This window comes from Calonectris borealis, chromosome 16, assembly GCF_964195595.1.
Source record: "Calonectris borealis chromosome 16, bCalBor7.hap1.2, whole genome shotgun sequence".
Taxonomy (NCBI): Eukaryota; Metazoa; Chordata; class Aves; order Procellariiformes; family Procellariidae; genus Calonectris; species Calonectris borealis.
The window spans coordinates 4042910-4070632 of NC_134327.1; positions in this window are offsets into that span (position 1 = coordinate 4042910).

Sequence of the window (27723 nt, forward strand, 5' to 3'; positions counted from 1 at the left end):
TGAATATATGCAAAATATTGCATAACTGCTGGTATTCTATATTTAGAAAAGATGAATGTAAAATGAAAGAAAGCCTTTAAGGTCTAGAGGATGTCCAAAGGAATGGAGAAGCTATTTTAGGTGATGAGACTTAAAGAACTCGGTTTAGCTTAGCCAAACAAGAGCTGTATGTGAATATGATTATTCTTTTATGAGTATGACAAGCATAAAAGTTAGTGCCAAGCTGGAAAGAGAACCATTTAAATTAAATGGCAATACCAGTACAAGATCATATTTAAAATGACCAAGGTTTCTAACGATTACAGAAATTAAGCTCTAGAACTACTAGAACACAAAGCAATGTAGAAAGGAGCCTAATTTTTTTTTCAGGGCAGTATTTAATAAAGTCCACATAAAACGGACTTCTATATGCTTCCAATGTACTTGCACTGCATTCATACACTGTTATTAATCCAAATGGCAGAGTTATTGCCAGTCACTCTTAAAGACCGAAAATTTCCTCTATGTTTGGCTTATTAAAGCTGGAGTGGGAGTAGTCTTTGGAGCATCAGAAATTGTCTGCTGTTAGTGTGTCAGACAGTGAGCTTTTAAGCAATACTGAGAAGTTTCTGAGGCATATACCTATTGTTCCCTGCTCATATGGTAGAATTAACCCAATTACCACATTCAGTGGAGGAAAGGATTGTAACGCCAATCTGCTTTGCTGGGACCACTGGTGGTGTTTTGCCACTGTGTGGTAAATCATTGCTTACATCCTTAGGCTTCTTTACATGCATGGAACTTTTTAGGCAAAATATGTCCAAAGTTGTGCTTTTGTCTTTAATTTGTGGCACATTGTAGTTCTGAAGCTCTTGGCTGCTTCCAATATAGGTCTTACATTTATTGCAAACTGTTGGAAGATATTTTAAGCCTGCTGTCACATAAAAGACTTGAAGTAAGTGTCTTGTGTATCCTGGAATTAATGTCTATGACTTAGTCACTTGTCCATTACGTGAGTCTGCCCTTCCAATCCTGGGGCTGTAGAGAATAACCACCATTTCTCACATGTGCACAGAGTACCAGTTGCTGAAATTCACTTTGATGTATCTTCTTTAACCTCAGAGAAGTACAAAAGTGTTAGTCTGTTACCGCTGCCAGAACACATGCACTTGTTCATAGGATATCTATGTGTTATATCACATCCTGGATGCAGTTTAGAAGAGATGGATTTCACTCCCTCAAGCCACTTACTTTTATGTCTCTGAGCAGAGTCAGAATACTTAGGCTTCAGGAAAGTAAAGTGAATTTCATGGTAAGAACATAGAAATTAGTTAGCAAAATAGTTGCTCTTTTCTACGTGCCGAAAAACATTTTAAATTACTATTTTGTGAGTTGGTTCTAAATTTGAACTCTCATGTACTGTGTAATAAGTTAAAAGTCAGATAGCTATGAGAGAATTTCCTTTGCAGCTTGAATGGCAGCTTAGTTGTTTACATATCTGGTAAAAGTGAGTAAATAAATCGGGGAGGGGACTGTATGTGGCTAGAATTTTGCCCACTTTATTTGTTCTTTGTGTCTTTTTTAGTTTATTCTTAAATAATAGATGTTTCTAGTAAGTTGTAATATAATACAAGAAAGTACGGCTATAGTTTCTTCTGTCTGAGAACAAACTTATTTGACACTAGATAGAATGGTATGCCCAAAATGTTCCTCATTTTTAGCCATTACATAATAACTCTGGACTGCCTCATGTATTCAATTATCTTATTTTTGCTAAATGGATACTAATATGTTAATGATTAGTTGAAATTTTGGGGACTGGAAGGGCTTGGGGATTTTGAGTTTTTAGTATTAGGGAGGCAGGTTTTGAGAATGAAATTGAAATGCTGAATAATTTGGGGACTGGAATGATAAATACTGCAAAAGGATTCAAAAAAAATTCTAATTTATATCATTTTTGATTGGTAGTCATGAAGGATATTTTCAAAGGTCAATAGAGAGGTGGAATGCATAATTAAATACAGATTATTCAGGGGAAGATTGGAGGTTGAAATATGAGCAGGTTAAATTTGTATCAATAAATACTAAACATGGGATGACATTATTTAATTTCAGTCCAGGTTATATATCACTCCTCAACAAATGAAAATGATGTATAACTGCAGTTTCAGAGCTGCATATTAAATGTAAGAGAAGGAGTGAAGATTTGATGCGTGTGATTTAGAATACAGAAAGACAACAAAATTGAGTATGAAGAGGACCTGCACAGTGTGTGTATGATTTAATCCAAATATTTATACCTGTGTGCTAAGTAATGTGTTAAATAATTGAAATTTGTGGAAGATGCAGGGGCAAGACAATTTATATCCCATGTTGGATATCTCCAATGTATATCTCCAATTGAACAACAAAAAATTGGTTTAATTCTGTTCTTTATAAACCAGAAATATCTGTTTAGTTTGAAGATGTTTCACTATTATATAAAAATGATGTGAAAACTGAATCACACCTCTCGTGGGCCACAAATTAGGGGTGTCAATGCATATTTCCAATTAGAATTCATTACTTTTAGTGGTACAGTAGGAAAGGCCTTAAAGAACATATAAGACTAGAATCCAATTTTAAATGTGTTACATTGTTTAATGGTAAGGTTCTTGTCTGATTCACCCAAGCAACTCTTTTATGTGTAACAGTGTGGTTCTTGTAAACACAGTGGTTTAAGAATATAAGTGAGATGGAGTTTGTAGGGAGAGGCAGTATCTTTTATTGGACTAACTGATGTGACTTGCCTGTGCACGTGACTGTTTTGTCTGTTCTTTCCTTCCTAATTCAGTTGATCCAATAAGTAATATTGCATACAAACTCTGCTTCGTTCTTAACCATACCCAAAGCTGGGGGCGGGGGGGGGGGGGTGTATGAGCACGCATGTGCGTGTGATATGTTAGCAAAATGAAAAAATGTTAACAAAGATGAATGAAATTCTTAAGCATTTAGCCTGAAAACTTACCACTTTCAATTATTTCACAAAATTTTACCTTAAAAACCTTTCCAGAATGGTGACAGGAAGGACAGTAGCAGAAATTCTTACTCACTGATGATTCTTTATGGAATCTTGAAAAATGCTGCTGCTTCACAGTTCTTCTGTATTAAAACACCTAGGAAATGGCCGAGATGCATGTTCAGGAGCACGTGCCGAGCTCCTCTTTTAATTGATTGAGTTTGGCTTGTACAACCCTACTACTCTGGACTGTCTAGGTGCTTTGCTGCGTAACTGACTTTTCTTTGCTGGACTGGAATCTTTAGGTCGTCTTTGCAGAAACAACCTCACAAAGTCCAATTTGTCCTCTTACTGGGTGCTTAAATTCAAGTAATTTGCTAGTATTCTCCTTGTGAAACCTTGGATAATTCTTTAGTACTGATTTACCCGTGACCCTAATGTGGGGAAATGTGTGACTTACTGCGTTATGTCTGTGTAAAACTAATACATTCAGCTCTAAGAGCTCATTTTGAGTTCTGGAGAGCTGATAAATCCCTGTCCTATGATACATTGATGGAGGATGGCCTGGTACCCTTAGGACTGCACTGACAACTTGCCATCACCTGAGGCTGTTTGTAGCCAGTGGAAGCCGGAGTGCAGGCCTGAGGGTCCCATATCCACTTCAATCCTGTGGCAAAGCCTCGTGATATTTTGTGTTCTTGTTTAACTTAATATAGACTGCTTCAGCTTTCGCTGTGACTCTGGTGCCTTTACAGCACTTTGCACCTTCTCAAAAAAAAAAAAAAAAAAATTAAATGTAACTTAAAAACAGAAGGTGTCTACTAATAAGGTCTTGTATATTTTTTCTAAATTCCATTAATATTTTTTATGCCTCTTGGCCTAAGCACCCCCTCATCATCTTTCATAGTAGCAATATTTTTATCTTGCCTAGCCTTGCTTAGGGGACAACATTTCTCTGTATACTTTTAATAGGAATGTCGTCTTAGTTTTTGTTAAAAAAAAAATTGTGTGAAATATCTAGTATAGTTAATTTTAGTCTGACATATATCTACTTTCTGAAATGAATATAGGTCTTTCATATCCTTTTGTTCATTCCACTCAGACTATCAGGCTGTTTGTCTAAGGTTAATTCCTGTGTTCTTTTTCATAAAAGTAACATAGCTAAATGTCCTATGTGATTTATAGAAAATTATTCACGTAATTTGCAGCATTTTAATAAGAGCTTGTATGTGACTAAAACTGTCTTAATCCAATAATATACCACTTAATTTTGTGTTTCCTTCTTAGTGATTTTTTTCTTAAAAATAGTTTTAGAACAATTCTATAAATATAAAATAGAAGAAGGTTAGATAGTACAAGATGTGCAAATATTTTTTTTTAAACAATAATGGTAACAATAAAAAGACTGACAAAAAATAAGAAGAAAAAAAAGTAAAGCAAAAAGTCAAGGTAAAGCTGCTTTCTGAGATAACGTGCCACAGCACTGGGTGCCCGTGCCCAGCGCTGGCAGCGGGGCTGGGGGGGCCTCTGTGAGGAGAGGCCGGGGCTGCCCCGTGCCGGGCACAGCCGGTTCCAGCCGGTTCCGGCCGCCCCAGCGCAGGCACCGCTGGGCCCCTCGGCGAGGCTGGTGGCACCTCTGGGAAAACGCGTTCAAGAAAGGGCAAAACGCTGCACGGCTGTGAGGAAAAGGGTGTGAGAGCCAGCCCTGCGAGCCCCCGGGGAGAGCAGGAGAGGGGCAGGGGGTGCTGCCGGCGCCGGGGCAGAGATTCCCCTGCAGCCCCTGGGGAGACCACGGCGGCGCGGGGGAAGCCTGTGAGGAGGGAGGAGCGGCAGAGAGGAGCTGTGATGGGCTGGCCACAGCCCCCATTCCCCATCCCTCCGCACTGCTCAAGATATAGAGGGATAGGAGGTAAAGAGTTTGGGAATGAAAAAGTGAAGTTGAGCTTCAGAAAAAGGCCAGGATAGGGAGTGGGGGAAGGTTGTTGTTTTTTTTTTTTTTGGTCCTTGTTTCTCACCATCCAATGTCATTTTAATTGGCAGTAAATTAAATTAATTTCCAATGCTGCCTGCGTCTGTTTTGCTCATGATAGTAACTGGTAACCAATCTCCCTGTCTGTACCTCGACCCACGAGCTTTTCCATCTTATTTTCTCCCCTGATCCTATTGAGGAGGGGAGTGAGAGAGCGGCCGGGTGGGCGCCTGGAAGCCAGCCAAGGTCAACCCACCACCTCCGAGCATTATGTCAATCTATTGTTGCCACAGAGATTCTTCAAGGAAACTGAATTTTGAGACCTATGTCGTCTTGTGTCCTAATCTAGTAGTCCAATCCAAAAGCCATCCTGCTTTCTTTAAATATGTGTGTCTGCTATTAGCTGTTATAATAGTATAAAACACATGCCATTACCTTTTCCTTTTGGTCATCTCTCTGTTAAGGATGAGGTCAAAATGAAGTCACAAATTGATGGACTGTACTAAACAATTTTTTCCTTGTCCTGGTCGTTTCTTTTGCTCCTGCATTAGAAATACATGCCTTTGAACTGACTGTGAGTGACCTTTGTAATGTCTATTACACGCAATGTCATTACTTGTAATGTCTATTACCATGGACTCATAACAGGGGTTTCCAGTTTGGAAGGGAAGGGAGCAGGGCTGAGTTGACACTTCCTACTAAATATAGGATCAAGCATGAGGAAGTCAACCATTAATTCCATATTCCATGAATTCTCTAACTATACGTTACATTTTTCATCAATTACCTAGGCAGTTAAACATGGCTAGGAGGTATGTGTGTCCAGGAGCCAAAATCAATTAGTATTTTCCCCCAGTTAATAAATGTTAATAAATTTATTAGGTGGAATAAAATAGTTTAATGATATACCTCATTGACTATAGAATAAGTTATGAAATTAGAAGTACTCCCAGTTGTCTGTTTGTATATATATATAGAGAGAGAGTTCCTCCATGTACTCTCTCTGTACTTGTATTTTAATATTTAAATATAAATTGCATGAGACGTGCAAGAACCCCAAAACGTTTTACCAGATTCATCCTTCATGTGGATGAAATTCATCCCTGATGGACTACCAGTGCTATTCAAGTTAGCAGAGGGAATAATGATGTTAAGTGACTTTCTTAACCAATCACAGTCCCTGTTTTAAATTAGTAGTTACAAGAGGAAGAATTTTTTCTCTGTAAGGAATGTTGTAAATAGAAAAACGTGTGTAAGTTAATTATGAATAATTCATTCAGCCTGTGTTCTACTGGATTGCTTGATATCTTTTTTTATTTACAACATTTCAGCTGTTTTATCTTACCCTGAATTTACCCCAAGTCTATCTCCTGATCTGTGAAAGTGCATTTCCTTCCTTTTATTCTTGAATAAAAGGCTCTTAGTCTCAGTACCTTACATTCCCATACACTGCATAATTCAGTTATCAAACTATAAGCCTAATTAATCCAAATAATTTCAAATTAATTTGCATTATTCCTCCTTATTTTCTGCATGTCTGACTGTATATGTGCTGTTCAAAGTAAAAGCACAAAAACTGGGCATCTTTTATGCCTTGTAATCCCTTTCTTGAAGATTGTTCTGCATTAGAACCCTGAGACTCAAATGTAAGCATACATGGGAATCAAATGTAACTCCTTGGTTAAGGTGCTATAATGGCCGACAGAAACTCAGCTGCCTTTATTATGTTTGAATTGAAAATAAAGAAATTGCTTGAGGTATGATTCTCTTTTTACACCACCTAAGGCGCTAACGTACCCTCCTTAAAATATAATTAAAAGGACTATAGAATAGTAACAATTTACCTCTAATTGAATGTTTTTAAACATTTGGTATTCATTATTATTTTGCACCATTCACATAGTTTTGGGAACAAACGTAGGGAAAAAGCCACAAATGAAGAAACAAATCAAATAAATAGAAAAAGGGAAAGGGCATAAAGCATGTCATTAAAATCCTGATATTACCATAAAATAGGGAAAAAATGTCTTTGCTCTATATTACTTTTGTGTGCTCTCATGCTGCTTTTCGTCAATTTCTGATGAAAACTCACTCGTTTCTGAGTGGCTGAAAGGTGAGTGCAGATTTTGTGAGCTTCTGCCATAAGATGTTAAATAATGTAATTCTTAAGAAAATCATGCACCAACAGGCTATTCAAAGAGCTTGCAAAACATGGAGCATGTAAGACTTGACTATCAAAAACAATTTCTACAACACTGATTCTTTTGTCAGTCATAACAAAACCCTGGAAAGTGAGGCCACGTGAGACATGCAGTCATTTCCTCTTAAAGCTGTGCTGCTGTGTTGGCTCCCATGCGACCTTGAGAAGCCAGCGTGGCAAAGTGCAGCTTGCTTTTGTGACTTGATCCAGTGGCTGGTGAGACAGATGCTCCCTAGAAAGGGTAACGTTCACGCAATGCACAGATCAAAGTGGAGCGTGCTCCCAGTTACACTTGGGTGGGGCTTGCTTGATGGCACCTGACAGATGCTACACAACACCAGATTCGGTGTGTTGGAAAAAGATGAAAGAACTTTTAATGTTACAATACCTCCATAGTCGTAAGTTGTTGGGACCAAATATTGTGCCCCAAAGAAGCTCAACCAATGAGCACCCGTCCTCTTAGCTGTCAGAACAACTTTTGGAAAGTTTGAGTGCAGCAGGACTTTGTGTTCTACTCTAAGGCTTAGTCATATCAAGTACAAACTGCTGATACCCCACTGAAGTCAGTCCTTTAGAAGTGTGCTGTTTAGACCTGCAGAAAAGCTGGCCATAGACTTGCTTTTTAGTGGTATTATTGCAGCCTGTTTAAACTCATGCTTAAGCTCTGTTGTGAAAAAGATGCTTTCCAGAAACATCTGAAGATATAGGCTTTCAGAGGTACTTAGGATTCTGACTCCTGTGGAAGTCAATGGGGTTTGACATCTAAATAGTACTGAGCCCTCTACCTACTTTTGATGATCTGGTTTTAGGATACTTTTCATGCTGAAATCTCCGAACATCCTCTTCTTTTTACTGCTCCTGAACCCGTGTTACAGAATATTATATCATATTTCTGTCGAAAGATGAAGAAAGGCTGCTTGCAATTTTGGGGTGGGTTGGCTGTTTTTTCTTTTTTGTGGTTGCAGTTGAATTATATTCGTTCTGACTTTATGAACAGAGAAATGTTTTTATTGGGTAATCAGTTTTGGGGAAGAGGGGCAATTTTGAGAAGCATGTTCCTGGAACTTTAGATATTATGTGGAGGAGGAGAGCAGAGTTAAGGAATTCCCTCAAGCAACTTGGTATCTGTAAGCCAGTAGGTGATTTCACTAGCTGGAGGAGGAGTGGCAGGGAAGAGAAAGCTATAGGAAGTAATTCTCTTAAAACTTCTTAGTTGTAGCTTGGTTTTCTGGTGGAAAATAATGCTGATGTTTCTTGGTAAAGAGTTTTACAGTTCTTAATGAGTAAACATGCTTACAACTACCACTGTTCTCTACCTCTCCCTCAATTTTACCTGTAGGCAAAAAGATCCCTCATATACCTACGGGGATGAGGCCAACCTGATCTAAGCCCTGCCCAAAAGGTGGCACAAAGCCAGCCCAGGCACTGGCTGTCTCTGCTTCACCTGGCATTCCTTGCCATCAGATTATTCTTATAACATGGAATTATCTTATTCTGCTAAAAGTACCACAGTGCATCTCACCATTAGCTGTTGGAGGAAAGCCAACCAAAACTGCACAATGTGTCATGTGTAGTTTGCCTTTTCTATGATATATTAGAAGCTTTTTAAACCAGCTCACATCAGAGCGTTTAGCTGCGGAGGTCCTCCTGAAGCCTGTATTTCACTGGGGAAGAGGAGCTCTCATAGTGCTGTGATGGCTGTTTGTCAAAGGAAATATATGCAGAAAGTGGTGCCAAAGATCTACCTCATAGTTAGGATGGGAAAGCAAAACCAATGTAAGAGAAATCTGTTGGGATGTTACTGTTATTAGACAGGCAGACAAATGAGTGGATAGTTCCTGCTTGTTTTCTTACCAAAAAAAAAAAAAAATAGTTCTCATCAGTGTTATCAGCTTAGCCTCAAAATGACTTTCCTCCCCATTATTGCTTATAAACAAACCTTTATCACAGATAGCTAGCCTGCTGAATTAAGACGCTGTATTAAACAGTATATTGCTTCTGTCAGGGCCGATCGGCTGTTTGTGCAGATAATAATGCCAACTGCAACAACAACAATCAGCTAGTGTAAATTAACTTAACTGTGTGAAATAATGCCTCCTATATCAGATTAGCTTGCTGAATGACTTTATCCTTAAATTAAAGCTTGCTGGGGCGTAATAGTAAATCATTTAAATGGTGCTGGGCTTTTCAGGTAATGTCTTCATATATTACTGTAATTTCAATTCGCCAAGGCATGCAGATGGCTGTAGTCTCTAGTTCCTTGTCTCCAAAGCCTCTCCCGTGCTGCCATTTTGTAATTACAGCGCAGGCATGCTGCCTGCTGCTGTTAGATTTCCCATGGTGCACCAGCAGCCAAGGCAATGTATTTAAAAATTATTATTCTTGTGTGGCCCTCATAACATAAATGTAAATCTTTTATGCTAACGCTGTCAGGGGCTTAGCACTGGGGCTCCAAGGTGCTCTGATGTAGAAATCACCAGCAATCCATCAACCAAACATCATTTGGGATCCGGCAAATTACTTGCATTTTGGGAGGACTGTAAGCAGAGCGTTATTGTAAGGTTAGAGAGTGATTTTGTTACTAGGTGCTTGGAAGCCTTGAAGGTGTTCTTTATTTATTTATTCTGCCATTGTACATGGGTGTTTAAGTAAGAAATTCTGCCCCTGCTCAAACGCCCAGCGTATAACTTGATGAAAGCTTACTGTACTTAATATGCTGAAGATAACATCTGAGCAAATAACAGCCTCCAAATTAAAAGCCTTAAAATATATCAACAAGACCAGACTAAGACAGATAGCTGTTATAAAAGCAATATAGAGAAAGAAATTCTCCTGGGTCTGTGCTGTGAGAAAGAATGGGATTATTTAGTTCTTCATACTCACGTGCAAAGGTTCAGTGATTGCTTGGTATTAAAAATTCAGGTTTTATTGCCTACTGTTTCATAATTTTTTTAATTTGCATTTTATAAAAGGGCAACAAAATCAAATAGTTTGAGAAAGCCTTGCGATCGCTGTTAACTCTGTGTGCAGGATATCCTTGCCGCTGAATGCCATGTGTGTTAGAGCTCTTCCTCAGCCGAAGGTGGCATCGCCAAGTGCCGCTTCCTGACTGAGTGGTTCGGGAGCACAGTAATGGGAGAAATGGCAATGAAGGTGCACCCATATATTTATGCAGTTGAGGGTAGAATGAAATTAATGTAAGACCTTGAAGGTAAATAGCTGGGGAGCAGCACTGTGTCTGTGCAGCTACAGGATGCTTATGCTGGGTCAGTGTTAACTCAGGTGAACTGCACTGCTCTGCACTTTTTATTTTTACTGACAGCTTGAGCTGCCCATATGTTCACTGCTGAGTGACATATCCCACCCAAATTTCTGTTTTCAAAGCGGGGGGTTTGGGCACCCCCGTTTTCCGTGTTCATTTATGGCAGGGCTCAAGAAAAGAACCTGCTCACAGAAAACCTGCAGACCTTCAGGTGTCACGCAAACCCAGTCACTTTTGGAAGCAGAAGCCAGGCTGCCTAGCTCTGAAGTTTTTGTACAGTGTTGTGCATAAATCAATCCAAGATTTTTCTGATGATGTTAGCCTTGGTTGGGTCTGTGTACAAGTAAAGATTTAAGAGCATCACTTCTCTTGCAGGGAGCAATAAAATTCAGCTGTTTCCATTTCTTCCACCTGAGCACTTCTGAACCTATGCACTAAGTTTTGCTTCTCCCATGGTAGTTGTAACCCCCTTGCAAATTGCAGGTCAAAGCACATTAGTCTTTTTACACAATGCACAGGTAGAGAAAACAATCCTAACATTTGTAAGCAATTGTGGCATGTTGTAGCTCTGCAATTCCCAGGAAAGAACAGAAAAGTGCTAGGTCAATTGCCTCTTGTCTTTTGGCTTCTCTCCAAAATTTGCCTCTCTTGTCTTTTGGCAACTATCCAAATCTGCTTGGACAACACAGAACAGAATATTTGAGGACTGGGCACACACACTGCCACAAAGTGGCATTCCTCCAGTTTTATATGATGCTGTATGTGCAGTCAGATCCTCATGAGCAGATCGTTCCTCTCCCAGATGGACAGTCAAGACAGCAGACTCTTCAGAAGGTCCTGCTGAGCTCAATCTATTTCTCTTCCTGTGCCAGAACATATTAGACTTGCAGCTGGACAAAACAGTGAGCTGTGCTAACTAGCTGATGTATTTAAAAACAGAGATGAACAATCAAGTCATCTCAGCATGCACCTCTATCAAAAGAATAACGGATGGGGATAGCACCTTTTTCTTGCAGGCTACAAAGAGTAGCAGAACTCTGTTAGAGATGAGAACTCTCTTGAGTCTGGTGTTTTGAGGATGTGGAAAGTTAACTGTTAACTATAACAATGTAAACCCGCTAAAAACTTTGAAATCTTAAGAACAGAGAGATACGGCACAAAGGAAAAATATCAGAAGTCTCACCACTCTTGCAATGCTCTCCTTTGATATCACAGTAGCCATTACTGGTTTTCATTCTGCTTCCTCCCTATCCACTAGTGGCTTCATGTCAATACTGGTTTAATGTGAATATTGGTTTTTTTCCTCTGCATAACTCAACAACTCTGCTTTTTCTCTTCTGGAGATGGGTAACATAACAATACTATGTTATTCTGATTCTACTTGGGATTTTTACTAAAAGCGTGCATATTGAAAGTGTTAAATACCAGCATTATCAAGGTATTTATGATATTGATACGTGGTCCCACTCTGTTTCTGTGCCCCAGGGGTGGACTAATGCTTTTCACACAGCATCATAGCTCCAGTAATAGGAAGAGTGAAGTCTGAAGTGAGCTGAACTTAACTCAGCCTGATGCCACTTCTTTTATCTGTCAAAAGGATAGAGCGGAAGAGAGCTGCTCTGCACTTGGGGTCTCTGGGTCGTGAAGGATGGGGGTAACACAAGGTTCCGCAGTGGAAGGCTTTTTCACAGAGCGAGGAGAACAACAAAACATCAACGGTGCTGACACCAGCGTCACGGAAGGGCTCACTTGTGTCCTGCGGTGGAGCTGGCTGGAAGTGGCTGTGTCCGGCACGGGGCAGCCCCAGCCATTTCCTCACAGAGGCCCCTGCAGCCCCCACTGCCAACCCCTGGTCAGGGACACCCCGTACACCGACTTTCAGAGGAGAACTACACTGTTCATGCTATAGATAGGTACTACTTCTCCAGATGAAAGAATCAAGAATTTGTTTTTAGAAAGCAATAGCCTGCTTTGGATTAAAATGACCATATTGAACTGACCCCATACCAATCGCTCTGCCATTAGCGTCTAGAGGCAAAGTCTAACGGACGTGGCCTGAAATGCTGCACGTGGCACATGTGCAAAAGTGACATGCCAGTGTCGTGTATGCCAGGAAGCGATGAGTTAATTTGCTTGATGTTTCTTGCAACACTGTTAGCCGAGCTGAACATCAGGACAATGCCGAGCTGTACTCTTGAATGCGCTGTTCCCTTGTAGCCACCGATTGCTATGTGATGGCTGGGAAGCAACTCTTTCCTAGTTACCTTTCTACAGGAAATACTGGCGAGGTTAACACAGGTATCTTTCGGTATACATTGAACAAGAATATGCTTCAGCTTCCATTAGCTGTTCCTGAAAAAATTGAAAAGAAAAACTTGTATGATTTAATTAAGACTAGAGTAATATGTAATGCAGCAAAAAATATTAAAAGTTCCTGTTGTATTAACAATGATGGATGGAAACAAATACACAACAATACTAGAGATTAAAAAATACACACACCAAAAAATATTACATAAGCACGTGTGATGTGCTGCCTGATTGTGTAACTGTTTTCTTCTCATACCATGATTCTGTCATTTTTAACTGGGGATTGAAACCAATGGTCTTCCTGGAGAAGACGATGGAAGACTGAGGTTTGCGGCCTCAAAAAAGAGTTCTGAACTTCTTGCTTCAGAGTCACTACTCAGGAGGGATCATTGAATATTAAGACCTGCTTTTCTTCTTTCATCAGCTCCAGCGGAGTACACTATATGTTCACTGTAATTTAACCATAGCTAATTAGAGCTGGGAAAATGGGAGTTTTGCCGTTGTTTTCAGAGGAGCCAGGATTTCTCCCAGCCTGTTTTTCTGCAGAGATCTAATACTCCCTCAGTGGGCTTAAGATTTTGATAATGATAATGACATGGCTGTATTATATCTCTGGGGGAGGAAGACTGCTAATTGTCAGCCATGACAAAAGTGTGATTACTCTTTAAATGTGTTCTTATAAAAAGGCATTATATGTATTTCCTGTTAATTGCCTAAGCACAAGAACTTTGCTCTGAAATATGGAAGTTTCTTGTGTTGGAAGGCCATAATAAAGCAATTAATTTGGGATAAAATTTTTGTCATAGCACAAAACCATCTAAGGCTCAATCTTCACAAGGGTTGTACCCATAATTTTGGTAAAAGTGGTGCTAGTAGATATTCACCATAATCAGGTGGGACCACAGATGCTTTTCAGACCTTAATATTTTCATAGTTCTGATGTTATAATAGTTTCTGCCATATAGTGTGAGTTTATTGACTGACTGACAGGGATCTGAGTTGGCTATAGGATTCCACACTGATAGCACTTTTTAATATTATCAGAAGTCACTTAAACTTTTCAGTCTGGCTTGGGAGAGAGATAGAAGTAGAGTCAGCTTAGGTCTTTCCCAAATGGCTTTTCAGAAAGTTTCCAGATTATGAAAATGTTACATTTGCAGGCCTATTTCATGCAGTTAGGTTTTTCGATAAAATGCTCCATTTTACATCTCTCTTCCCATGCAAAGTGCAAACGTCTGCTGCTAGAGTCCCTGGCACTTCCTCTTGTGTTATGTCTCGCCATCCCCAGCTTTGCCATCATCTGACCTTGGGCACTTAATTCTTCAGCGGTCATTATTCTCTTTAGGAAGTTAAAAGGCACACTGAAACACCCATGCAAAATTTTCTAGAGCTCCCATTTCAAATTTAGATTGTTGCAAACTGCACTAAAATCAGATGACAAAAGTTGTAATCCATCTTTTTGTGCAATTAGGAAGGAGTCTGTATACCTTTCCTTTTCAAATCTAAATATAAGATTTTTTTAATATCTTTTTCTTTATGATCTTTATCTACTGTATACGTAATGGAAAACTGGTCTCCATTCTGTGTCTGTGAATTTTTAAAGAATTTATTAAATATAAATATGTCAAGTAAAATCTCCTTACTTTCAGCTACTTAAGCTGGCAGGACATAATACATCTGTGATAATATTTGATAACATGATCTGTAAGAAAAGTTAGACTCCTTGAAGAATAATGGAAGGCTAAAAAAGTAATTTCTTGAAAAGTTGTGTTAAATGGGAATTAAGATAAAAGGAAAGTTGTAGTACTGAAAATTAGCCTCTCTCCTTGAATTTGCAGGGATGTGGACAAAGGAAATGCTAATACTAATCTGTAATTGAATATCATAGTAGGCTTTGTTTTATACCCAAAAGGTTATTTGTTTTGAATCTAAGCAGGGTGCATTGAAGAACATTCCCTGCTGACTTTTCAGTGTGGGCTGACTGATCTTGTCTCCTTTCCTGCTAATCAATATTGTACTGTCCTGATGCAAGTGAAGGTAATCTGGGATTTCAATGGGGTAAAGAGAAGAAGAATCTGATCCTCCATATTCATGTGTAGTTTACTTAATATTTTGCTCATAATTTTCTAAGACAATTTATTTTTTTCTGTAGAAAATAGGTTGGTTTTGTATGCATGTAGCTTAATCTTTTCCTGATTATTTACCATCCTTCCTACTGCTCTAACCTGAACAGAACTGGGAAAAAAGCAGGGGAGGGGAGAATCCTGTTGAAGTGTGTGTGTGTGATTTATTTACATCACTGATTGCTGGGGAAATAGATGGAGCAGTTAATGGAAGAACACCTGCTATTGGGTATTCATATGTCCTTATTAAGCCTTCAGAATCCAAAAAAGACTTTATTATCATTAGCTAATTGAAACTGAGTTCAAAATAAGGAATAATGGCTACCATTTTTCTTAGCACTAAAGCTTGGATTCCCTCCCCAATCATTGTTTCTAATTGTAGCCTCATCTGCTGATTACATTTACCTTCTTTTTCATAAGATCTGCTGTGGAAACACTTTTGTGTATAGTGTTAATGGAAAGTAGATCAATTGCAAGTTACTGGAAGCTGATTTTCCATAATAACAGAAATCATATCAGTTCCATTTATTTATTAAAAATTAGACTAATTCTGGGCTTTTAACACACACACGCACACACACACTCTCCTCCTCCTCCCCCCTCATAAATAACATTTTGTACAGTTATGGGTCTGTAGAAGTCGATAGAATTTCTCCACTTACTCCAATGGAGCTAGAATCTCACCTTTACCTTTTATACAGATTTACAAAATATAATTCTATCTTTTTTGTTTGAATCTGGGATGCGGACATCTGCCTGTAAATGCTTCTGCTGCATACATGAGTTCCTACTGAACTAGGTAGAAATTTTTGTGGATGGCAGGAGTCACTACTGTTAATGACCAGTTTCGAACATCAGTCAAAACTCTGGCATTTTGTAAGGTTGATGTGCAGCCCTTTTTCTTCGCCTCCAACACCATCTTTCTTCCTGAGACTTGGTGATATTTTATGAAATCTATCATATAACCTCAGTTGCTCTGGACATTTTCTTCTAGGTCTGGAATGCAAGAGTCAGCAGCACACTACTATCAATTGTGCTAAAAGATACTGACAAGTCATGTATTACGAGGTTTGACCTCTAGCCATGATATAAGAAGCCTGTGCAATGTGCCTTGAATTTCTGACCCTGAAAAACAAATAAAGAACAGAGAAAGTGTTTCTTCAGCTTCACTTCTCACAGGAATGAGCAGGGTATAAGTGCCTTCTGGTTTATTGTGGGCACTGGTGGAACTTTCTTTTTCTCTAAAGTCTAAAAAAGTATGTGCCCAGACTATGAAGAAGCAGAGAAGACTGAATAGTAGAACACGAAAATCATGAGGAATCTCTATATTCGTCTCTAAATCTAGATGAATATTTGGAGAATTTCAAGAGTCTGATGAAAAAGAAATAGTCCTTGCTTCAACTTAAGGTTAAATTAAGGTTAATCTTTTGACAATGGCAGTGTGTTATAAAAATGGTTTAGTGACTAACATTAAGATGAAAAAAATTATCCTATATATGGGGTAGTCTCTCACAGACAATGCTGAGAAAGCCTGTTGCTGTGGTCTATTTGGAATTTTGGATTTGAAACCCTCCCAAACCAGCACATACCATAATTGGACAAAATCAAATGTGTAACTATTGCTGTGTAGAATGAATTATCTCACGTAAGAGATGGTTCCAATAATAATTTTGTGAGCAATGAATCTTTGACGTTAAGGACATGATTATTTGGCCACGTGATTTCCTTCAGTAAAAGAATGAGGGGACACTTGGTACAGACTCTGACTTGTATTTGCTGGATAGAAAGTTTAGGCCCTGGCAAACTGCTTTTTTAAATTCCATTGCAAAGAGGGATTGCAGAGGCTTTTTCTCTGTGGTTTGCCTTTCTTGGCAGGAAGATAGCCTGGATAAATTGCAAACTATGCAAATAAGGTCTGGGAGCCAGTTTTGGGTGCAGTCCTGTAGGTTATGTAAAACAAAATGGAAAGGATTCTGGCCTTCATTTAACATCGTTGTATGTGAAAATGGGAAACCTTTATTAAGCAATTATTACAAGCACATATTAATTTTATACAACTCAGGGGTTGCAAACAGAGTTATGGTGCACTAAAGCCTTTAATAGGTCTTCAGTAAAGACTATGCTAGACTGTAGAAAGGAGAAGGGCCTGAGGATTCAAAAAATTGTGGTGGAGAATAATTGGACTTGGTTGCAATTCATCTATGTGAGGTGTAGGAAAATGTCAAATGCTTATTGGTGCGGCTCATAGTATCTGTATTCAATAACTTTGCATATGATTGTGCAAAAGAGTTACTGGTCTCCCTTTCCATCTCCTCCAGAGTGCATACTGTGCTAAGCTAGAGACAGGGCATCCTGCTTTACCAGTGTGCTTCTCACACTGGTTCAGATTGTTGCTCAAGCATGGCTTTTATATTCTCAGAGATGATCAGAAAGCAAGTGCCAACATGGGAGACAGTCAAGGTTTTGTGTTTCTTGTGTGCCATGGGAGTGTGGTTTCAAACTGATCCTCATGGGGAGGTGTAGTGCTCCCTTAGCAATCACTTCTTTCTTTTTTTTGCTGAGATTTCCAAACATGACCATCTGAAACAAAATTAAATGACTGTGATATACTAAACTAAAGTGACAGAACAGACTTAATGGGGGAAAGTGCTGTACTCCCTTACTTTTACTGCTTCAGAAAAAGTGTTTTTATAATCTCTTTATATAAAACCTCACTATAAGATATGGCGTCTTAGTGTAGTTGGTAAACAGCCTGCCTTTTAGTCAAGCACATCTTTAAAAATATGATGCATCACCTTACAAAAAGAGTTGAAGATTTTTCCACAAAAATCCATATCTTGTCCCATAAATAAGAATGTTAAATGATGAGCGCTTCCTACATTATACACATCCCTGGATGTGATGTCCTTCTTGGTGAATTTTTGTTAAGAAACAAAATACAATTTTTATTGAGATCAATAAAAGATTAAGGTGACAAAGTGATTTATCGGCTGTACTCTGTACTCGGCTGAATGCTCATTTTTTCCCCAACAACAACACAACCAACCAAGAGAAAAAAAAGAGGATGCCATGAAATGTTTTGTATTTAGCTTTGTTTTTACCTTGGGTCCTTGGAAAACTGGGAAAACAAAGCTAAGTCATCCATCAAATCTTAAAATAGTGCTTAAAATGAATAACTGCTGCTCTGGCCCTCAGACTACAACATATGGAGGAACTTATTATATGACCCACTACACACCAAAGTCCATGGAAATACTCCCATTAACTTCAATGAACATAACTCCAGTACTGCATAATGAAAGCAGGAGAGAAACCAATTTATCAGTGCATGAGAGATGGTGCTCACCATCAAGTTTTTCTTTTGATTACTGCAAGGCTGCAAAGCCAGTTTGCCTCCTTGATGTATGATTTGATGTGCCTCTGAAGAAAACTTTATTTAAAAGCTCTCAAAGAGGGGTGGATTAAATGTCCCTGGAAAAAGATCCCCTGAATGCACTTTTTCCCTTAGGATCGACATCTCGTATTGGTTTCCCCTTGTGTGACTTTAAGTAGGGTCTGTAATGAAGCAGTATTAAAGTCGTTGTTTCTGACTCCTGCAGCTCCTGCCCAGTGTTGGCAGAATTGCTGTCAGTGACAGATCCCACGTGAATCAGCGTATAGGAAATGAAACGGTGTTTTGTTGTGCGGTTGCTGAGTATTCCAGATGAGCTATCACCACTGGTGCTCTGAGATGCTCAGGGCACTGCAGGGGAAGCTTCAGAGCCACTCGAAATTGGTGTAACCTGACTCTCACTGCAGAAAATTTTTGCACCATCTATTGATTAAGTGGCAAATACCTAAATCCAGGGATGGGGCATCTACCACCTCTCTGGGCAACCTGTGCCAGTTTCACCACCCTATTCAATGTTAACTGTAATTTCATCTTAATTTTTAATATCAGATCCTTTCCATTAGTTAATATTTTATGCAGATTTATTTCCACTGTTGTTGCAGTGTCCTTGAAATTGTTGATACCGTTGATTGGAAAGGAAAACACAACATTTCATAGAAAGTGTTGGGGAGGGCATGTTGTAAATGAGAAAGCTCAGACCCATCTTCATTGTTGTAGTCTTCTGTATGAGTGTTACAGAACAGAAGTGTTTCTGCTTATGTCTTTTAGCAGTGAGATTCCCAGCCTTGTGAACCTGCACCAGTTGGTTGTATCATCCATCAGCTATTCTTGTCTTTTCATGAGCTTGGCTTGGTTTCTTTTCTTTTACTGCTGATTATGTAGGTTACGACCAGCTGTAGAATATACAGCAGGAGGGGAGGGCAATGTCATGTGAGCGTGGCAGAATGAGGCGCTGGGGTCTGTCTAAGCTGTTCTTTACTTTGAGGGCTGCTTGCCCCTCTGCAACCCCATCTCAACACACAGCAGGATTCGATGAACTTTAAAAGCATTGGTGCACCAGATTTTGCTTGGTGGTTATTTGGTGCACTTAAACAAAAAGGAATTTTTGTTCACTGCACATACTGAGCATCAAAACTGGGGATTTGGAGTTTAAGCACCAGTTAGGCTCAATCCCTAAAGAAGGTATGGAGTTGGAGAGAAGAGTCCCTTTTGTATGGAAAGTGTGGCCAACTAAATACCAGTGAGAAGTGCCTGGAGAAAGGACATCAGTGCAACACACAGATGGCCCACTACTAAAAGCGAAGTAGTGTGGTGGCATTAGATTTTTTTAATATGTAGTAAAAAATTATTGCGCACCCAAAGTACTTTTTATATGTTTCTTATTCTCATCTGGAATATACAGAGACTGGGTTTTTATCAAGTTTGGTAATTCCTGAGACTTCAAAGTTAAAGCAGCCATCTGTACATTGCTTTAAAACAAGAACTGACTTTTCAGCATGCATGCTTATCCAACTCTATCAGAGAGGAAGAATACGTGAAATGTGTAGTATATCTTTGAACTAGACAAAATCTCAGCTGGCAAAAAAATCTGTTGGGATGCTTTTGAGCATTCTGCATATTTAGAATGAGCTAGTTCGTGTGTGCTTGTATGTATACACAGCAGAAATGCTTGCATCAGGCTTCATGCTTTTTGGAGTGTTCCTGCTATTTGACAGTCCCCGAGTCCAGTTACGATAGGTAACGTGGTGTGCAACTTCAGTGGAAAGCTCACTGGCGCTTTCTTGCAATGAAGAATAAAAGGAAGCGGGGTAGAACAGGACAGTCAAGTCCAGTTATTAGTTTGATGATCTGGAGACCAGTCTCTGCACTTAATCTTCCTGTATGACTGTTGGTCAAGTCATGTCTCTGAGCCTCTGTTTCTCCCCCAATGAAGGAGCTGGTAGCATTGCTCTACTTCACAGACGTGGGTTTTGAAAGTAAATGAAGCTCAAAATTCAACTTTTAAAATTCTATTTTAAACTGTATGACTGGTACAATGATGAAATAAAAAACGGGGCTATTGTAATTATTGAACAATTTGTGTCTTTCCCCTGAGATAACTGAATTAATTTGGCTTAGCTGTGCATGCGAAATTGTGGGAATGCAAGCCCATGCCAATGTGTATCACTTCTTTGTTTGGCATATTAGCCTGGCCAAGAAACCCTGTAAAGCATGTTTGTAAAATGCATTTTCATGTCTTAAGGCTGTCTTGGAGCACAAGCAGGTAAGTTTCTATCTTCTTCCAAAATATTATGTAAGTTCTTAGCACAGATTTGCAATATGGATTGTGTTTCCCCTGCATCGTCCTTCACGGGGTCTTCACCTCTCAATTTGGTAGAGGTAGTGGCCAGTCTAAATGTGCCATTTTTTTTAATCCATCTACACATCTTCCTGCTAAGATAAACACTTTTTCTTCTCCATCTTCTCTTTCCTACTGCAGAGAGAAAGGCATATTAACATTGCTTTCTCTTTATGCACCCTATGCATGTTAATGAACATGTGTTCTATATTTTGTTTGTTCATTTTGTGATGCTTTCCAATGGGATAGTAATCAAAAGTATGTGTAGCAAAATGTTAGTGACAGCATGTGAATTGAAAAGTCTTTGCCCATGGATGGTCAGATGATTTTGTGCATCATTTTGAAAAGAGCAAGAATACCTCCAGTGTTTTGAGGATCTACTCTGATTTGCACAGAATTACTCATAGCAAAATATGCGCAGATGTGGAGCTCTTATCTTATAGATAGCTTAAAATTTATTGCTTTTTAATTATTTGAAACTACACCCTTCTTAAAACAGGGTTCAGGGAAAGTCACAGACTGCTTATTAGTGTATATGTATTTTATTGGAGGAGATTAATAAATAATTTCTGTTTAACTAAGGCAGATAAGACATTCAAAATAGTACTACTGTTAATAGTTGAAAGTTAAAGCAAATGTATGACTGTGTTGCCAGGATTGCAGAAAGCAATGAATCATGCATTTATTATTTTAATTGATATGATACAGTCAGCAGGGAACTTTTATGTAGAGAGCTGGTTAGTGTCTGCTGTGCTGGTTAAAGCCAAATCCAAGGTGATTGTATTAATGCAGCTCATGGAATGAGTCTAATACATAGAAATCAGAGGGCAGAGACAGAGAGCAATGTGAGATTTTGGGGTTTTCCTTTTTTTTTTTTTTTTTTAGAAACGGGGTACTCCTGCTTTACATATATTATTTGGCTTGGTTGAAGAGCACTAGTGGAGGACAGAGGATAAATAGAAGTCACTTTCCTAACAGAGCTGGGTTTTGCATTAATGCTGGGCAAGACTCGTGCTATAGGGAGGTATTTTGAAACAGGACAATACCTAAATGTCCTTCACACAGGTGTCACTGCAGGAGAATCTTTCTCTTATATGTACTTCATATAGCTGCCTGAGAGGGAGACAGTAGCAACAGTATCAGATAACTGTTTAAGATGGGAAGTGAAATTCCAGGTGTTCATGGTCTAATACTTATGTATTAATTACTCATATTTGCATAAAAGTAAAACAATTTAACTCATGTAAAAAACCCTCTAAGCCAAAATGGCAGATCTACCTGCTTATGGTCTCCCTCTGCTCCTTTCTTCCCATATAAAATTCTACCGACTCCTCCTTGGGGAAGGAGTCTGCCATTGTAAGAAGATCAGATAAAGAGAGGAGAATAATAACGGCAGCATTAGCAAGAAGCTCTGGGTAATACCACAGTACCTCTGTCCTCCCTAGCAGGTTCCCTGAAGCAAGGTGCAATATATCTCTTAGTTTGAATATTTCATTTCCAGTGATACATCTGCTTTTCTTTCATGTTATATTCAGCATTACCTATTTATAACACTTTTTAAAAACGATTTTCCAGCTTCTTGATTTGGTACAAGAGAAACAGAAGCTATGTATCAGTGTAACGATAAAAGGCATGAGGAAAAGGGGAAAGTAATAATTGGTTGCAAATCAAGTTATGAACCTCAAGCACAAATAAAAGTGGAAGAAAGAGAGAAGAGAGTTTTATAACCTCAGTAAAGAGCAGAAATTACAATATGCTGTGTACATTTGGTTTGTACTTTTATACCGAGTTAGTGGATAAGGATATTTATCTGATGTTGTTTCCTCTACACATAAACTCTTCTGATTTAGATGATAGATAGAAACTATTTATACAGATAAACACAGTAGGGGTCTAAACACAGATCCCTGTGGAACACCAGATGTGAGTAAATGAACATTTGATTTTCCTCTTGTCTGCTTCTGACAACCTGATGGATAAGAAACCATCTCCTGAATTCCCTTAAAACCTGATAGCACTAATGCAGATAATAACATAGTGTGAGATATGGTATTTATTAAATCTGCTCTCTAAATATTAATACGACAGCAGCTGTGATCTTTCTACTCTTTAACTGTACTCTTTAAGCACTGTGTCACTTGCTAACAAAGATAAATGCACAGGGCTGATGTAGAGGGTTTAGAACCACAGGGGTATTCAAATACTTAAGATTCATGCAATTTAGAAATTAATATTCTACATCACAATTGATTAAATATAAGGAGTGTGAGAAATTTACAAAATTGCTTTTAAAATGGAAACAGATTGTGTGAATGGAATAAAAAGCAGCTATGTTAATTCTTTTTTGTCCATTGTCCCAGGTGGATCTAATGCTAACCACTGAAGAGTGTATCAGCAGAAAGGAGCTTTAGTATTTCAGAGGTTAGAAATATCATTTCTGAAGTGTCAGTAGTTTTATATCCATTTTTCTCTCCCTCTCTGTTTCCTCCATATTTCTGAGAAGAAAGTCTTACAGAGGAAGAGGCCACCAGGGGCCATGTCTTGGCCAGATGCTTTTATTCACTATGTCATGTCTTTTCCAGAGTTAACTGTCAAATGCACTTGTAGTTCAAGCATGCTCGGGTGGTGGGAGGTGACTTCCAGTGCTATAACTTCTTACCTAAAGCTAAGCTCACCAACTCCCTCTTGCTAGAAAAGCCCCTAAGCCCAGCACCTCTCCTAGGTCACATGTGCTTCTTATTTATTAGCTCATTTTGATTGACTTTATCGGAACTGGGCTTCACATTTATCAGTGAAAGCGTAGCGAGGATCAGTACCAACTTTTGCACAGGCAATAATTCTACTTTCTTTTATGTAGCGTAAATGCCAGTCTAAGGGAACAGGGAAAACCGAAACCTGTATCACCCAGACCCTTAGGAAAGCCCATGATCTGCTGCCTTAAGCAGTTGGTTTCTTTATATCTCTGGGAGAGAGTTACAGTGTCCAAACACAAACTGTGGAGCTGTGTCCACATTTGTGTGGAGTTTGAAGAGCGGATCATGTGCAGCTTGTGTTGACTACGGGCAGAGCATGAGGTGCTATTTAGCATCAATGTTCAGGCAACTTTTGGAGTCCCACATTAGGTGCTTGCATTTAGTGTGTTCTTTGTGTTCGGTTGCATACATGTGTGGAAGAGGAGGCCCCATTTGTTTCTTATCAACTTCTCTGGAAAGAAACTCAGTCCACAGAAAAAAACCCCACTTGTTTACATCAAGACTAAATTGCTGAGATGACAGCTTTAAGAGGAAGAGACTTCTTGGAGACTTTCTTGCTAGATTCATTAAGGATCCTTTCAGCTCAGCTTTGTCCAGCCCGATTTGAGCTGTTACGCTTCTGGGTACCTGTTAATCTCTTCAGTCTGATGTTTCTGATACTGCAATGTGTGTGTGTATTGCAAGTGGGCTATCGCTACCTTCTACTTCATGGCAGCATAGCCTTGCTCTTGGTGAGATAGTGCAGCTTTATAGGCTCTTCTGCATCAAGTCTATCAGTCCCAACTTGAATGTGTTGATTAGTGATTTCATACTGGATTCAATAAACACAGTAGCAGGTACTTAGAATAATTCTACTGTTAGGAATGAAAAGCTAATTGGCTTTGAAGAAAATAACCCACACACAGTTTGTACCACTCCACTGATCAGAAACTGGACCATGGATAATTGAGATGGTATGAAACACCTACTGCCTCATGCTCACAATTTTTGGATCCATTAATTCCTACAGTGTTTTGTGCCTACCTACAGGAGGATGTTACAACAGCTTAGTTCATTATAAACAATTCTGCCCCATTTACTTTAGGATTTTGTGGTTGTTAATCCATAAATGTGTAGAATGCAAATTTGCAAACAAAGGAGCTTGGAGATAGTGACTCTTCTCTGCAATCCACAATTTCAGTACAATGTTAAAGATTAAAATTTTATAAAAAGGAGAACCACATTTTCACATAGATGCCTGTATGGTTATACTTGAGCCTAAATGTGAAGATGGTTTTGGATGGTAGGTGGTTTGGGGGGTTATTTAGGGGTTTCTGTTTTGTATTGCTTTGGGGTTTTTTTGAGGACGTGAATCACAAAAACATAATGCAAGCTTGTGTGTTCAATTCCAAAATGAAATAGAAGTTTGATGTGGATTATGGGAGCACAGAGTTTGTGGGCAGTATAATTACATTTGATTCTATACAAATAAAAAATTGAGTGAATTCTGTTTCACTCAATAAAAATGTTATTCAACATTGTTATTGCTGCTCCTGTTCTGCTTTTTAGAAAGGGGAAGGAAGGGGTGTCATGGTGCTTCAAACTGTCATTGAGCATTGTTATTTTCAATATGATTTTAATGTCAAATTAGGGGCAAATTTTCACAGATTTAAGATTTTGTCTTAATCTAAATTATACATCTTGAAAGTGTTTTTCTTCTCACAGCTTTTATTAAGTGATATATTTTTAAGTCTTTCCACAACATTTCAGGATGCTAACTGATACTTCAGATGCCTTTCTCCCAGAAGACAACAAACTCTCTATCCCACTGTTAAGTAACCAGCAGATTTAACAGCTTGTTTTGTACATGGTATTTTCCTAGATCAGAGTTTTTTCCAAATATTTTTGATATATGGTTTATAAGAATTTTGTAGATTTTGTAGAGATCCAAACTCCTGTAAGGAAATTTAAACCAACGGATAGTAGGCTTGAGTTGCTTGGTTTCCTTTTATGGATCCCTTACAAATAATCCTCAGATGCCTAAGAGTAAACCCCTTGAAAATCACTGTTATGGGTTAAAATAGTCTCAACAGATAAAAATATCTTGTTTAAAAGGGAAATATCTTTCATCGGATCTGGTAAATTTATGCTAACCTTAATTTTTCAGCCAAACTAGCAACAGAGTAATTGCTAGGAAGGGCAGTAATTAAGGTTCTGATGTTAATATTAAAAGAGGAAACCTTCTTGGAATATTGGAGTCTTATTTTCACCTGGGATTTGATTCGATTTCACTTTTTTCACTAGCACAAGTCTAGATAAGAGATTGCCCATTGGAAACAGTATCCTGAGTGAATAACAATTTCTATGAATGAAGTGGAGTCGCCATACTTTTTTGTCTGGGTCTGCAAGAAGCTGATCCAGTCTAATGGGTAGAGAGAGCAGCAGCATTATTCATAGCAATATGTAAAGTACCCTCTTGGGCTCACCATACATTTTATCTTTCATTATCAAATTGACACTCCTGCAAGGGTAGATTCATTCTCTGGCAGGGAACACCACAGGCTATATTTCTGTACTTTTTCTCCCTCCATACAGGCATTCTCTCAGTGCCTTGGTAAATCATCATGTTAAATCATTAATAGTGAAGAAAGGCATGCTACGTAAGCAATTATATACTGATTAATGTCTAAGTTAAATCCCTCTCTTCAAAGATATTGCTGACCTGCTGAGTATCTCCATCATATTCATTTTCTTTGTTCTTTGGTAGAAGCTGATGGCTTAGCAACCCAAGCACAAAGGAGGGAGTGTTCTTAGGTTCAAGTCCTCATGCACAGCAGTGAACATGAACAGTTGACGTTCTCTCTCAAAATCAACACGGGGGGACACAAGGGCTGAAAATCTTCAGTAAAGCTTTATCTAGCAGGTAAAATTCTGTGTATGCCCTCAAAACTCTCATCCTTGTTAACATCATGGCAGTTCCAGTGGTACTAGCAGTGACGGGAGCTCTCACAGAGATGGGCCATTAGTGCTGGCAGTACTGCATCAATTCAGCCTGCTGTGAGTAAGTGTAGATGACATGGTGCTTAAAATGTGGGCAAGCGTAAGTGCATTTCTCCAGTGGAGCTCCCGGTGTTGCTACTAACATGAGAACCAAACAGGCATTGGCTCGTGTAGGAATGGTTTGAATCACTTAATTATCCAGGTGTTAGAGTCTGTACAACGCAGGCAGAGAAACAATAGAATAAAATCCTGACTGGTGAAGCAGGGAAGGATTCAGGGGAAAGAGATTATATTTTGGTGTTTTCCTAGTGATAAAAGATAAAACACAGAACCTGTTGGAATTCCCCGAGGTGTCTATGATGCTCAGTCTGTATAAATACAATGGTAGCATCTGTTATTTTAGAGGTGAAATTCATTCTGGAACAGTACCATGTTAATCCCTATGTAATTTACTGAAGGGTGGCTGTCCTGAGCAGAGGAGGACATCCATGACAGACACCCACTAAAATCATGACCCTCTTTTGCTGCATTGTTGTCGTGGTTTAACCCCAGCCGGCCACTGAGCACCACACAGCTGCTTGCTCACCCCGCCCCAGGTGGGATGGGGGAGAGAATCAGCAGGGTAAACTAACTAACTGTTTAAATGCACTGATTTCTCCTTGCTGTATGTGTAAATGTTTAATCATTTACACCCAAAACTGTGATCACAATGGTGACCTTATGCCACAGAAATGTAAGCCTGTACTATTAGCTCTTTGGGATGTAGGTGGTGCTTTTTTTTTTGTGCTGAGGGGCAAATTACTGACAAATAGCATTCACATACTTAGTAGCTAAAAAGAAAGAGGAAATACCAATATTGTGTGTCTGCTGACAGAAAGAAATATTTATAAGACATTTGCATTGATAGTATTTTTAGACATTTTCTGGTTTTAAATCAGAATAGATATATGAAATATGACTGACAAGTTCCACCTCCTCTACTCCAGAAAATAAGAATCTAAGACCAATCTTTCTTTCCCTTAGCTATGCTACCTATTCCTTTGCATTGGAATTGTGTGTTCTCTACTAGACCAAAGCCTGGGTGAGAGAACAGGTTCAGTACAGTTGTGCTGTAGTCAGGACTGAAAAGGCAGTAGCATGCTAAAAGGGGTATTTTCTGTAACATCAGACCCCGCTTTGCCACTCTGCATGAAAGAATGGTAACACAAGAAGGATGGTTTGGCAAACTCTCCTTATTTAAAGCTTACTCCTCTCCCATCAAGGTTCAGATCTCTCACTTTGGTATGCAGGTATCAACCTTTGATTGCTGGGAACGGTTTCCAGCTTTCAACTGGGGACAGATGCCTCCACAGTTATGTAGCAGAAGTGAAAATATACCTTTTAGCATGACCAGGGATATGCATTTTGTCAGAGCCACCGAG